This window comes from Ranitomeya variabilis, chromosome 5, assembly GCF_051348905.1.
Source record: "Ranitomeya variabilis isolate aRanVar5 chromosome 5, aRanVar5.hap1, whole genome shotgun sequence".
Classification (NCBI taxonomy): Eukaryota; Metazoa; Chordata; class Amphibia; order Anura; family Dendrobatidae; genus Ranitomeya; species Ranitomeya variabilis.
The window spans coordinates 498731439-498746308 of record NC_135236.1 but is presented as its reverse complement, the minus strand read 5'-3'; the positions used below and the strand labels follow the sequence as shown (position 1 = coordinate 498746308).

Sequence of the window (14870 nt, the reverse complement as noted above, 5' to 3'; positions counted from 1 at the left end):
AGTGAGTGAACACAAGTCTACCATGCTTTTGTGTCTGCCTAAAAAAGATAGACAGCAGCGGAATAGAGGCCAGATGGAGTATAATGGCAAAGTCTGCCTCAGTATACTGATTGGTCCCATCAAAGGTTCCATCTAAACCTCAGTTTTAAGGGATTTGGATGGAAACTCAGGCTCAGTATTGAGCATACAACACTGTATCAATGTGAACCAGGCTGTCACGCAGTGACTAGGAACTGTGGGAGCCTACCTGATCCCTCAAACTAGGGGGCGTCCTAGTCTATCCCTGTTCCCTGGATTACCATGGAGAGTGGAGACGCCGGGGCCACGTACCTTGCTATGCTCCTATCTTAAACCTAATCTGCTCCATCCCCTACCCAGGGAAGTGTGAGGCTGAAGTGTATAAGATTACTCTAACCAGACAGACAAGGGAAGACAAACCACAATCATACAAATATACTCACAATAATAATAAAGTGGATTACAGGGGAGGGATAGGGAGGAGAAACCAAATTGAAGAGGATGAGGATAGACATGCAAACCAACTACAATTAGAAATCTTCTCAACAACTCTCCAACCGCCTACTCCAAATGCTGAATTTCTCCTCCACCATCTAACCAGGAAGTAAGAACTATCACTGGCAATTCCCAAGTGCCAGTGGTGAGCATATATATAAGAGGGGAGTGTCCAACACAGAACAGCTGAACTGATTAACCCTTGCAATGACAAAGCAAGGACTACCTGCACTGTGTAATAGGATGGTGAAGCAGTTCTAATCAGTGCAGGATTTTGTGTGACCAGACACTGCGATCTACTGGCTCCTCTATGTTGTGGTATCACCATGACCTTAGGCCTTAGGTGCATTCACTTATTGAATGTTTTTGACATTCATTAGGGTATGTTTAGCTGGTCTGCTCAACAAAACGATGGTCCTGTTAATTTGTATGGAGAAACAACAGGCTGTACATACTGTATGTTCAGGATTTTGAACGTCTTTTAAGCGCTTCAGGCATTCAAAGATGCTAAGGGTTTAAAATAAAGTGACTTGTACATACATTCTTCTGTTATTTTCTTCTAGGAACACGCGCAATACCTGGAAGTCAATAGGAGGGCTAAAAAGTTACCAGCAAGATGAAGGGTGTCTGTTTTCTTCATTTTGTAATGGATTTAAAAAAAAGTCCAGTAAAACATGTGGAATAAATGCTGAAAAAAATGGTTAACTAAACACTTGTGGAAAAAAAACTATTGAAACAATGCAGTGTCAACTAGGGGTGTACATAGAAATCATAGGGCCCCAAAGCAAAAGTTCAAATTGCCACCCACCCACACAAAAAATATTAGGCTGAGTAGACATGGTGATATCTCCCAACTTTTATAAACAGAGAGAGATACATGTATTGTGGGACGTACCTGGTAATTATACCACTATTGTAGCCCCTAAGGGTCATTAGAACATGGCATCTTCATAGAAATATATGAAACTGTCATGCTACAGTCGGGAGACCCACGGCCAGTCCATGCATTGCAGTCCATGATTGGACCAAGATCCACGAACATCTGCATGAGCCCTTAGGGGCTACAATAGTGGTATAATTATTATATCAAGATCCATGGACATCTGCATGAGCCCTTTTTCACCCATGATACTCCTTTTGTGGCCTTTAAGCAAAATATATCCACTGCATTCATTTTTTCGAATAGCTGATTTAACCATTATATAACCATTGTTATTTAGCTGAAAAAGTTAACTCCACAAAGACTTTAAACAGAAAATGATAATTTTCTGTGTAAATCCTTTCATGGCATTTATAGAGTATGATTCTCCAAAAAAAATCCCACCTATACACACGCAGAATACAGGGTGGGCCATTTTAATGGATAGACCTGGGTGGGACATGTATATGGATACACCTAAATAAAATGGGAATGGTTGTTGATATCAACTTCCTGTTTGTGGCACATTAGTATATGGGAGGGGGAAAGCTTTTCAAGATGGTTGGTGACCATGGTGGCCATTTTGAAGTCAGCTGTTTTGGATCCAACTTTATAAATGGCCCACCCAGGTGTATCCATATAAATGGCCCACCCTGTATAATATCCCCATAGTGAATTCCCCTCACAATTTCACCCTACAGGCCCCTGACTCATATAGTATGATGACTCCGCAGTACTTCCAGTAAAGTATGACGCCACATTAGTGTTTCCGATACTGTATAATAACCCTACTGCATAAAGCCCCTTAGGTGCTTCCTTCACAGTAGGATGCCCCCATTGTTTTTCCCACACACAGCATCATGCACCCCACACAGTAAGATACTCCCACAGGTAGCCACTCAGTATGTTGGCCCCTACAGCCCCCACTCAGCATGATGACTCCCACAGCCCCCAATCTGAATGATGGCCACCACAGTCCCTCAATCAATAAGAAGGCCCCTACAGACCGTCATTTAGTATGATGGCTCCCTTTCCCCCTGATGCAGTATGATGCACCCTTACAGCCACGTCCTACTCAGTTTGATGGCTCCCACAGACAGCCACTCCATATGATAGCCCCACAGCCAACCCCCACTCAGTATGATGGCACCCATAGCCCATCTCTCACTCAGTATACTAGCTCCCAAATCCCCTCACTCAGTATGATGCCCCAACAATTGCCCACTGAGTAAGATGGCCTCCACAGCCACTTCCTCCTCAGTATGATGGTCCCCACTGTCCATTCCCCACTCGGTACGATAGCTACCACAGCCCTTCAATCAGTACGATGCTCTCAATAGTACTGACATTTAAAAATATAATAATAATCTATTTATACAGCGCAAACAAATTTCGCAGCGCTTTACATAGAAATACATGCAGCCGCACACTTCGGTCCCGAGTGCCAGCAGCAGTGCAGGGTATTGATGCGAGAGGCTCGCGTGAGTTTCTCGCATTGCACACGCAAGTGTGACCCCGGTCAAAGAGTCTTTTGGTGCGGACACACTAAGAAACACGCCAAACAAAAAAGGTAGCGTGATTATACCTTAAGGCTTCCATCACACAGAATTTTTTGCTGTGGTTTTTTTCACCTCAAATTTCATGTGCCTCTGCAAGCCTTTTTTTGGGGTGAATTTTCATTCAGTTAACTACTTGGAAGGTAATATGGAAAAAAAATATCATGAGAAAAGCCATATCTTGGGCTGCTGCATTTTGAAAGCATGGACCTAAAAAGTCACAGCAAAAGTGAAGAAATAGAACATTATTGTGCACAAGAGTCACAGAAAAATGCACACAAACAATGGATTTAGGTGCAGATTATATGAAAATGAAAAGGGAAATATGAGTACACCTTCACACGTTCAATATTTGGTCAGTATTTTACCTCAGTGTGTGTAATCCAAAACCAGGAGGGGAACAATCAGAGGAAAAGTATAATAGAAACACGTCACCACTTCTGTATTATCACCCACTCCTGGTTTTGGCTTACACATACTGAGGTAAAATGCTGACCAAAAACTCAAGGTGTGCACTTGGCCTAATTTTTCTTTATTTTTGGTATTTTTAAGATCAGCAGACTTGACGCTGTGGATCTGCAGCTGTTTTCCATGCGTTGTACAGTACCATGTAAACGTATGGAAAACAAAATCCGCAGTGCACATGCTGCGGCCAAAAACGCGCGGAAACGCATGTCAATTCTTTGTGCAGATTCCGCAGCAGTTTACACCTTGTCCTCAATAGGAATCCGCACAAAAAACAGACAAAAACCGTGGTAAAACCCGTGTGTAATCCTCAGTGCGGTGTACCTGAGGATTTTGCAAAAACAGCGTGGAAAAATCCGCACACCAATCCGCAACGTGTGCACATAGCCTATTATAGATCGGACACTTACCGGTGTCCATAAACAAAAACACTGCCAATACCAATTGTAAAAACGCTTGAAAATCAAGACTACTAGCCAAAGAGGTGCACAAAGCAATACAATTTAATAATAGATATAAAGAAGAGACGTGAATGAAAAGTTCCTGTCAGCTACGGCCTGAGCATTATTACACCGAGCTCCTACAGCAAAATCCCATCTGGCAGCGCTGCCAGGAGAATGAGTGGAGTCGTGTAATCCAGGCCAGGATTTGTTTGAGGTCTCGGCTGGGATTAGTGACTACAGTAGTGAGTAATGGAGTCCAGGCCGCATCTTGTCAGAGTCTGGAGGACAGGACTGGTGTCCCTGCTTCAGAGCTGAGAGGTGTGCTCAAACCTCAGAGAGGGAAGCGTGGTGAGAGTCAGAGAGAGTCAGTGTGTGACACTGCGAGGCTGCAGCCGCATCTTCCCGGCTCTCTGCCGACTACTAGAATATGGTGAGTGCCCAGATTACTTCGTGCGTTCCTACATTGGGCACAATGAGTGCATGCCCTTATCGTGGGAGATGGTGTGGGTGCAATCTGCATTGGTAGATTCCCAGCTGAGCTTCACTTCATAGGCATTGAATACTATTCTCCTGTGCTTTCTGGATTATGTGGGGATTTATTCTCATGTGCTTTCTGGATTATATGGGGTCTTATTCTCATGTGCTTTCTGGATTATGTGGGGATTTATTCTCATGTGCTTTCTGGATTATATGGGGTCTTATTCTCATGTGCTTTCTGGATTATATGGGGTCTTATTCTCCTGTGCTTTCTGGATTATATGGGGTCTTATTCTCATGTGCTTTCTGGATTATATGGGGTCTTATTCTCATGTGCTTTCTGGATTATATGGGGTCTTATTCTCCTGTGCTTTCTGGATTATATGGGGTCTTATTCTCCTGTGCTTTCTGGATTATATGGGGTCTTATTCTCCTGTGCTTTCTGGATTATATGGGGTCTTATTCTCCTGTGCTTTCTGGATTATATGGGGTCTTATTCTCCTGTGCTTTCTGGATTATATGGGGTCTTATTCTCCTGTGCTTTCTGGATTATATGGGGTCTTATTCTCCTGTGCTTTCTGGATTATATGGGGTCTTATTCTCCTGTGCTTTCTGGATTATATGGGGTCTTATTCTCCTGTGCTTTCTGGATTATATGGGGTCTTATTCTCATGTGCTTTCTGGATTATATGGGGTCTTATTCTCCTGTGCTTTCTGGATTATATGGGGTTTTGTCAGTGTTGGAAAATGTGAATTCACTCCTCTCTGTTGTGGCAATGCACCACTTACATTAAAATCTGTAGATCTCCCTCCTTTTCCCATTGGGATCATGGTGGAAGTGTCATGTAAGATCTGGAGCTTTGGGAGATCTGTAATTCATTTATCCACTGGATTACCATCCACATACACAAGAATGGCATTACTGGTCCCAACCAACACTCGATGTTGGTTTAGCATTGTCTGTATTGTCTTGTGTGCATCAGTCGGATGCGATGAACTGAATCTTTAGAAAGAATGTAATTAAATGTTCTGGATGGATTTATGGTTTATTGATCCCAGGACAGAATTGTTTTCTTGGCAGTGTGTGACGTCAGGATAGACACCTTGCAGTGATGTGCTGGTCCTCCATCCTCATTATTTGTCCTTTTAGGTTACATGATTACAATCGATTGTTTCATTCTCAGTAAATGTGAAACTATTTATCCAAACCATTCCAGTCATATATATGGGGTTTCCTCTTTTGATGACCATGTAACTTCCTGGTAACAGTACACGGGAATTTCCTTTTAATCTGGAATAATATCCAGAAAGTCTTATTAGATAGAACTAATTTGGATCAAAAACATTAGGCCCGATTCATTATTGAATTTGCCCCTAATTTTATGGTGATTTCAACCTCTCTTTTTTTTTTATAACTATTTTGGGGTTTTCTGTTGTTTTCAAATGGTTCATCAGTTGTGATTTTTTGAAACGTTGCAAAATTTTTGCACAAATGTAATCAAGTCCCCATGGAGGGATTTTATATATTCCCAAAATCTTTGTGCAGATTTTTGTTAAATATTTTAGGAAACGTAACTTCATGTGCTAAAAAGGAAAATTATAATTTAAAAGCAAAATTTAAAGCGCAGTTTTGTTCTTGCGCAAAATGTAATGAATCGTGTGTACGCTATGTTGAGCAAGTTGACATAACAAGGTCAATGAATACCCAGACTGTCCATACCTTCAGCAGGGCAACAGTCACTGGTGTAGAGTCATGGCAGGTGGTGATCTTAAGTGACATGGGCTGGTACTAACCTGTGGCGGCAACATTACTTAGACTTTTAGTTCCCCAGATGCTAGCTCAATGATATTCAGTCCTTGATGCTGAGACCAACAACTATGTGGACAGTATTTCATTAGCATGAGGAAGTCCACAGGTGGCAATACAGAGCAGGCAATGACGTGAGCCCACTATCAACATAACTGCCAATTTGGAGGTCAGATAGGAAGTGGCGCTTCAGTTAGGAAATGTCATCGGGTGTCATGACAGGAGCAATGTTGAGGATATCAAGCTTCCTCGATGGTGCCCTCAGCAGATCATGATCTGCCATTTTCAGCAGCCTGTATTCATTTGCGCTTTGCCAAATGAAGCTGTGATGGCATGGCAGACACCCATATGACAACCAGGCAGCTTATGACATTTCTTCCACATGTGCAAGTCCTCCAATATGTCAGATTTTCCTTTCTGAAATGTCACTTTATGCAGCTTTGGCCATCATCTTCTAAAGTCATGTAACTCGATGCCCACTGGCAATAAGCCATTTTTGTATAGTAAAATATAGCCAAACCAGTGCAATACCTATCTACAGTGGTAGGCCTGGCACAGCTGTGCAGTTCCTCAGGACCAGGACTCCTGGTACTGAAAATCCCCCCAGATCAGAGAGCTGTATGCTGCACATCCATTGAGTAAATGTGAGTGCAGTGCAAGGTGTGATTGCAGCTGGTGTAGTAAACTGGGATGTGCTGGGAAACACAGCAGGCACACCTATGCAATGGGACAGGATTATCACAGGTTGATGTTTGTCACAGGAATCCATTTTTAACCCTTTTTACTGCCATAGATCATTTACACTTCAAACTGATTAGTAAAGTGACATGGTTCCCTCAGTTTGTCCTATGATTCTGCACATGTACAGTAAGCAGCTTTATCTTGGTGCCTGGAGTCTGGGTGGCAAATCATAAGGGCAGAGCTTTCCCATGTTCATGTATGGCAAGATAGTCATACAGCACTGGATAACCTGCCATTCTGGGGGCTTGGAAAGCTAGGTGATATGTGAGAACTGTATTTGTGGATTTATTAGGGCTTGTTCACATGTTGTGTTTTTCCTGTGCGGTTTCCCCAAAAAAAAAACGCTGCAGTTTACGGTGCCAACAAAAATGCATGAACTTTCTGAAATCACATGCTGCTTATTTTTTTTCTTTGCAGATTTTTATCTATCGGAGCGTTTTTTTTTGTTTGTTTTTTCAAATCTGCAGTGTGTCTATTATTTCAGCAGTTTTATGCCTATTCAAGTGACTGGGGAAAAAAGCAAGTAAAAATCTTTAAAAAGAAAAAAAACATTTTTAAAAAAAATGCTTGTATGTTTTTTTTTTTTTTGTTTGTTTTTCGCCAACACTGGGTTTTGTGCAGAATAATCAGCTGCGAATACTGAACATGTGCACATACTCGACTACGGTATATGCACATGGAGGATATTTTTTGTTGTTTGAACATTAAAAATGGCAAGTTTTCTGCTACAAAATGCGGTAGAAAAGCGGTTTTAGAACAGTTTTTTTTCTGGAAGCATTATTTTGCAATGTTTTGATTGGATAGTGCCTAGTATAGAGCATATTCCATTAGGATCATTTTCAGAGAAGTGACATACACACTTTTTTTTTCCATCATGCATTTTTCAAAATCTGAAGCAAAAAAAATGTTCAAAAAACTGAACATATCAACAGCAAAGTGATTTTGCAATAGAAATGAATATGAAGAGTGTTTCAAGTGATTTTTGAGTTTTTCGGAAGAAGATCCTATATTTACGATTCCTTTGTTTAACCACTCCAGCGGTTTTAATTATTGCAGCACTGCACTTAGTCTTCCACTTATCATCCACCTTCTTCGTCTGTTATCGGCGCCGCTCCTCTGTCTCCATCATTTTGAGCTGCCAGATCGCTCCAGTGTTTGCAGGTCACTTTTCAATGCAAGTCTATGAAAGCCTCGCTCAGTCTCTCATGGACTTGCATTGAGAGCTCGTGACCGTTACCTCTTCCGGTCATTAAGAAGTTACGGTGACAAGATGGTGGCCTGGGACTGGCGCGAAGCTGGGACAAGATGAAGACGACGGGTGGTGAGTATACTATTAGATGAGGGATCTTACGTTAATAGCACTGCAATAGAAAAAAGTGCTGGAGTGGTACTTTATTTCTAGCAGGAAATGCTCCATTAAGAGTTCTGTATTCATGAACTATGATTCATTAAAGTGGAAATTAAGAGTAAAGACATCTACCCCTTGCGAGTGCTTCTTTATTAAAACAATAGTAAAATGAATTCATTTTTAACATTATTCGTCCTTGTACAGTGCTAAGTCTGTAATTGTTGCTTTTCCCATTTTCCCCTACAAGCCATTCATTATTGTTTAGCAGCAGCTAATTGGTGCATTCCTATTGTGCTCTGACTGCGCTCAAGCGATTTCCGCCTACCTACATGTGAGAAGTTCACTACACCCCATAGGCATGTCTGAACTACCAGCGTGCATGCAGGTTTTCTGTCATTCCCTGCCATGTTTTCATTGTGAGGTTATGACTTAGCTGGCAGGTGAGAAATTCCTGTAATCTGTCTTATACTGTGCCACAAATATATAGAAAAAAGTGTTAACATTGGAGCACGAGACTAATAGGTCTCCTAGAAGCCTCTAAGATGTATAACCAAAGAAATGTTTTTTGTTGCCTTTCGTCATTGGTGTATTAAACTAATTGGACTAAAGGGTAAAAAAAAAAGGTACTACTGGTTTAGAGGTTGAAATAAAATATGTCTGGCATGCTCCACTAGCGTATATAAAAAAACAAACAAAAAAACATCCAAGTCTCTTGCAGAAAAAAATGGTGATTTTCATCTCGGCGGTTGTCTGTATGGCATCTGTTTTATAGATCAGCAGTTCTTAAAGACAATGTGAAAGAATTGTAATTCCTATGTTAAAGAATTGCAGTGTATCTATAAAAATCGGGTGCTATACTGTTAATCCTTATGGGATCCAATTTCTTCCCCCCCACATCCATAGACTTGAACACGTGAGTATCATCAACGTACAAAAAAAACTTGGACTTGCTATTTATTTATATTTATTTTTTTCTTAGATTTGGTCCGCCAAATAACATCGAAACAGTCTATTTGAATAATATTGATCCAATGGTTTGTGAATTTGGCCTAAGGGGGCAGTCAGACAGCCATATAACATGGAGGTTTATCGCATCACCGTGCACAGGCTGGCCGGTGGCTTTCCTGACCTGAGCGTGATGGCTGCATAGAAATACAAGCTCGGCACAGGAGAGCTGCCGGACAGTCTGAGCTTTGCGATGTGATGGCCGTCTGATTGCACCCTTGTATTGCCTCTCACTATATAGCTCATGTCAGTAAAATAATTCTAACCATGACCAAGGGTGATGTGGGCAACTGTACCGTTTGTACCTGGCATTAGACTGAGTTTGTGCCTTACACTTCTAACGTGGAGGCTTCCGTATCTTCGAGCTATGCCTTTGGGTTCTCATGCACTTGTTTTATTGAAGTCATTGGTGAGGCCAGTGTATTGTACAGTTCTGTTGGCTTGTTACCAGTTTATGGCCCAGTTTATAGATACTTGATTTGTGCCTTGCAAGGCAATTAAGCAGGACTCCTTAGCATTTCAGTTCAGCAATGAAAAGGGGCCTTTTAGGAGCACTTTGTGTGGTCCACTGGCAGATTTGCAAGGGATGCCATACCAAGGTCAATAGTATGTATATGTAAACATTACCGTAAAACTATAGCCTAGCAAGTAAGGTATTTAGCGAATCTAAAAGAAGCACACCCATTAAACGTCTTATACTAGCCAGTGGATAGAATAATATTTGGAATTGAGTCCTCAGTGGTTGATACCTTAATGGCTGACTGAAAAGATGGTAACAAATTGCAAGCTTTCGAAACTACGCAGGTCCTTTCATCAGGCATAGACTAAAAGAAATTCTGGAGAATCACATATTTATGCACAACATTTCAGCTGCATCACATCTAATGTGGTGTACTTAATTGTTTGTACTAAATGTCCAACTGGGGGTCTGTATGTAGGGGAGACAGGGTAGAAACTGAGAACAAGAATGAACTCTCATTGCCACACAATAAGAGAAAAAAGAATGGATCTACCTATGGCAATACATTTTTGCCTCCTCAATCATAACATTATGGACATGAAATTACTTGTATTAAAAGGTAACTTCAAATCTCAGAGAGACAGAATAGTCTGGGAATATAAGCTGATGATGATCTTTGACAGTCTTAGTGCAGGAATGAATGTGTCTACTGGATTTATGTCTTTTTACATCAACTAAGGAACTAAGGAATTTGCCCCTCAGACCGTGTGGGGGGCATCACAACAGAACCAGACCCCAATCCGAGGACAATAAAACATTCCTTATCTAACCACTGGTCCAATATTTATGGACATAACTGTTTATCACTCATGGTAATTCTGCTTCATGTCACCTGTTTTATCCATGGGTTTTTATTTCTGTGATGTTGTGCATAAATATGTGATTCTCCATAATTTCTTTTAGTCTATGCCTGATGAAGAGACCTGAGTAGTCTTGAAAGCTTGCAATTTGTTACCATCTTTTCAGTTAGCCATTAAAAGGTATCAACCACTGAGGACTCTCAATTCCAATTATTATTCTATATAATATAGTGATATGCTTACTGATTGCAGTCTTCCCCAGCTTTCAGTGTCTTGCCGGTCCTCACTCGCATGACTTTTGTTCAGACTGCACGGATCACAACTGGGAGTCACTTTTAGGGTAGGCTCCCTTGAGCGTATAAAACAATCGATCAGTGTCATGCAGAAAAATGGGACTTTTTTTATTCACTTGTCATCCATATGCAATCCGTTTTCACGACAGCAGCTGTTAATCATTTACATGACCATTTACAGATTCCTATGTTACAGAATTGCAATGTATCCATAATTGGATGCTATACTGTGTCTATGTATGACAATCAATCTCCCCCCCCCCCCCCCCACACACACACACACACACACACACACACACACACACACACACACACACACACACACACACACACACACAGATTTAAGTGGGTGAGTCTCATCCCACACAAGGAGGAAATTAGTGCATTTTTTTTTTTTCTCCACACACAGATCCGGTTACTGGAAAAAATGCTCATCTGTACTGCCCCATTAGCCAACATTGGTCCGAGTGGACAGCACTTCGACCAAAAATATGATCGTGTGGAGAAGGTCTCCCAATGTAAGTCTATGGAACTTTGTTCTGACGCTTTATAGACTTCTATTGGAAAAGCGACTTTCGACACCAGTGTCGGAATAGAAGTCATTTGAGTGGAGAGCTACGCTGGAAACCAGGGCTACGCTGGAAACCAGGGAAGATATATATACCGAGGGCATAAAAAATTTCATGGGAGTGTTTCTTTAATACTAGGGTTATATGCTATCTTGAAGCTTGTACTATAGCATTGCATCTAATGATGGTCAGTGGTGGCATTGCTCTGTTATGCTATAGCCTAATAGCTGCTTTGAATTTTGCTCATGCTACGTATGTCAGCATGTAGCCCTTGCCTAAATGTTATTAGTCTCATCAGGCTGTGGTGAGACTGGATAAGTTTCCCATAGTTTGCAGTCATGGTAAGGGTGTCACCCGTAGGTGTAGCTCATTACTAGTCCAGCTTGACTTGTCTGGAAATCTAGTAATCCTTGTTCCTTCTGCTGGGTTATTTATAGAGTCGGCGGGATTATTGAAGCCCCAGCCCTGTGCTGCCATTCTACACAGCTGCTCATGTCGAGGTCACTGCATGAATAGTTTCTGTTGGAGATCAACCAGTTTTGCCTGCAGGTGGATTTGTCGTCTTCTAGGTCTCTGGGTTTTCGTTGTTTATATTGCTCAAGGAACACATTGCTGCATTGTTATTCTTCTTTTGTAATCTATGCTGATTCCGTGAAGTCGGTCAAAGAATGCCCCATATTATTATCCTAAGTAATGAAATCACCAGGGTTCTTCTGACATTACCTACTGGGGAATTTTGTCACTTCTAATCGGTTGATTTACCTATGTGACCATCACTTAAGCCTAGGAAATACAGGTCTCGGATTCCTTTTGGCCAGGGGAAGTCCACGATTAGAGCGGCCGGCCGGGGTCACTTGAGTGCCAAGTTATCGTTTAAACAGTCTAAACAGACTTAATCCTTTTTGCTGGAACATTTAACTAGTTATCCGCTCCCTTTATCTTCTCTTAGGGTACTGTCACACAGTCACACTTTGATCGCTACGACGGTACGATCCGTGACGTTCCAGCGATATCCATACGATATCGCTGTGTCTGACACGCAGCAGCGATCAGGGATCCTGCTGAGAATCGTACGTCGTAGCAGATCGTTTGGAACTTTCTTTCGTCGCTTGATCACCCGCTGACATCGCTGGATCGTTGTGTGTGACAGCGATCCAGCGATGTGTTCGCTTGTAACCAGGGTAAACATCGGGTAACTAAGCGCAGGGCCGCGCTTAGTAACCCGATGTTTACCGTGGTTACCAGCGTAAAAGTAAAAAAAAACAAACAGTACATACTCACATTCCGGTGTCTGTCCCCCGGCGTTCTGCTTCTCTGCACTGTGAGCGCCGGCCAGCCAGAAAGCGAGCACAGCGGTGACGTCTGACGTCACCGCTCTGCTTTCCGGCCGCTGTGCTTACACAGTGCAGAGAAGCAGAACGCCGGGGGACAGACACCGGAATGTAAGTATGTACTGTTTGTTTTTTTTACGTTTACGCTGGTAACCAGGGTAAACATCGGGTTACTAAGCGTGGCCCTGCGCTTAGTAACCCGATGTTTACCCTGGTTACCCGGGGACTTCGGCATCGCTCCAGCGCCGTGATTGCACCGTGTGACCGCAGTCTACGACGCTGGAGCGATACTCATACGACACTGCGACGTCACGGATCGTGCCGTCGTAGCGTCCAAAGTGTGACTGTGTGACAGTACCCTTAGTACGTAACAACGGAGCATCATTTGAGCAAACAATGACATATAATTATTGTCTGGAACTACGCTGCCTGCTTTTTCTCTTTTTGGCAAATGCAACACACAAAAATATTTTTCTTGTGCTTTTTTTAACAATGGATTCAAAACACATGAGGGATCTGTCATAAAAGATCATTTCCTTCTTTAATGAACATCACTTCCATCAACAAAATTGATCGATACTCCGTGTAACATAGGTATGTCCCTTTTGGAAGGCCAACAAAACCAATATTTACCATTCAAGCATGACATGTACTTACCGTATGTCAAAGACCTCATCACCAGGCAAGGGGGTACACATGCATGCTGGCTACTGAATGGGCATACGTGGATATCATCCCATATACGAGCTAATTTTAGATGAAGTAATATACACTCACCGGCCACTTTATTAGGTACACCTGTCCAACTTCTTGTTAACACTTAATTTCTAATCAGCCAATCACATGGCGGCAACTCGGTGCATTTAGGCATGTAGACATGGTCAAGACAATCTCCTGCAGTTCAAACCGAGCATCAGTATGGGGAAGAAAGGTGATTTGAATGCCTTTGAACGTGGCATGGTTGTTGGTGCCAGAAGGGCTGGTCTGAGTATTTCAGAAACTGCTGATCTACTGGGATTTTCACACACAACCATCTCTAGGGTTTACAGAGAATGGTCCGAAAAAGAAAAAAAAATCCAGTGAGCGGCAGTTCTGTGGGCGGAAATGCCTTGTTGATGCCAGAGGTCAGAGGAGAATGGGCAGACTGGTTCGAGCTGATAGAAAGGCAACAGTGACTCAAATCGCCACCCGTTACAACCAAGGTAGGCCTAAGAGCATCTCTGAACGCACAGTGCGTCGAACTTTGAGGCAGATGGGCTACAGCAGCAGAAGACCACACCGGGTACCACTCCTTTCAGCTAAGAACAGGAAACTGAGGCTACAATTTGTACAAGCTCATCGAAATTGGACAGTAGAAGATTGGAAAAACGTTGCTTGGTCTGATGAGTCTCGATTTCTGCTGCGACATTCGGATGGTAGGGTCAGAATTTGGCGTAAACAACATGAAAGCATGGATCCATCCTGCCTTGTATGGAGCATCTTTGGGATGTGCAGCCGACAAATCTGCGGCAACTGTGTGATGCCATCATGTCAATATGGACCAAAATCTCTGAGGAATGCTTCCAGCACCTTGTTGAATCTATGCCACGAAGAATTGAGGCAGTTCTGAAGGCAAAAGGGGGTCCAACCCGTTACTAGCATGGTGTACCTAATAAAGTGGCCGGTGAGTGTATATCATTACACACACATGTAATCTACACATGCTTAGTTTGACAAAATTTGCCATCTTTCTTTAGACTATTTTCTAAGTAATGGTTAGGTGCACATGTCTTCTCTCCAACCAAGAAACATGGTTCAATTATTCTGATCAGAGTGGTATCCGTTTTGGAGAGAAAAAAAATCTACAAAACAAAAATAAAAAATCCTAACCTCCATTCTGTCAGTCCAAGAAAATCTGACTGCACTCTGTCCAAGTGCAGTCCGATGTTTTTTGCTGAGATGAAACTAGATACATGCACAGCCCTGTAGAATGAAAACCACGGATAGCACTTGTATGAGAAAATCGGTCATGGGCTTGAGCTCTAAGATTCAGATGCATATGCTGTAACCTTAAATATCTTTGGCTTTGAACCCTCTCACATTG

The 14870-nt window shown here is 42.2% G+C and overlaps 1 protein-coding gene across 1 annotated transcript in view; it reads left to right on the top strand.

Annotated features, from left to right (window-relative positions):
• The first annotated feature begins 4154 nt into the window (after positions 1–4154).
• Positions 4155–14870, top strand: part of N4BP3 (NEDD4 binding protein 3) — a 60468-nt gene continuing 49752 nt past the window's right edge. Inside the window, exon 1 of the mRNA XM_077265677.1 lies at positions 4155–4326. The gene's annotated coding sequence lies outside the window, so the exon portion shown is untranslated. The remainder of the gene's footprint in view (positions 4327–14870) is intronic.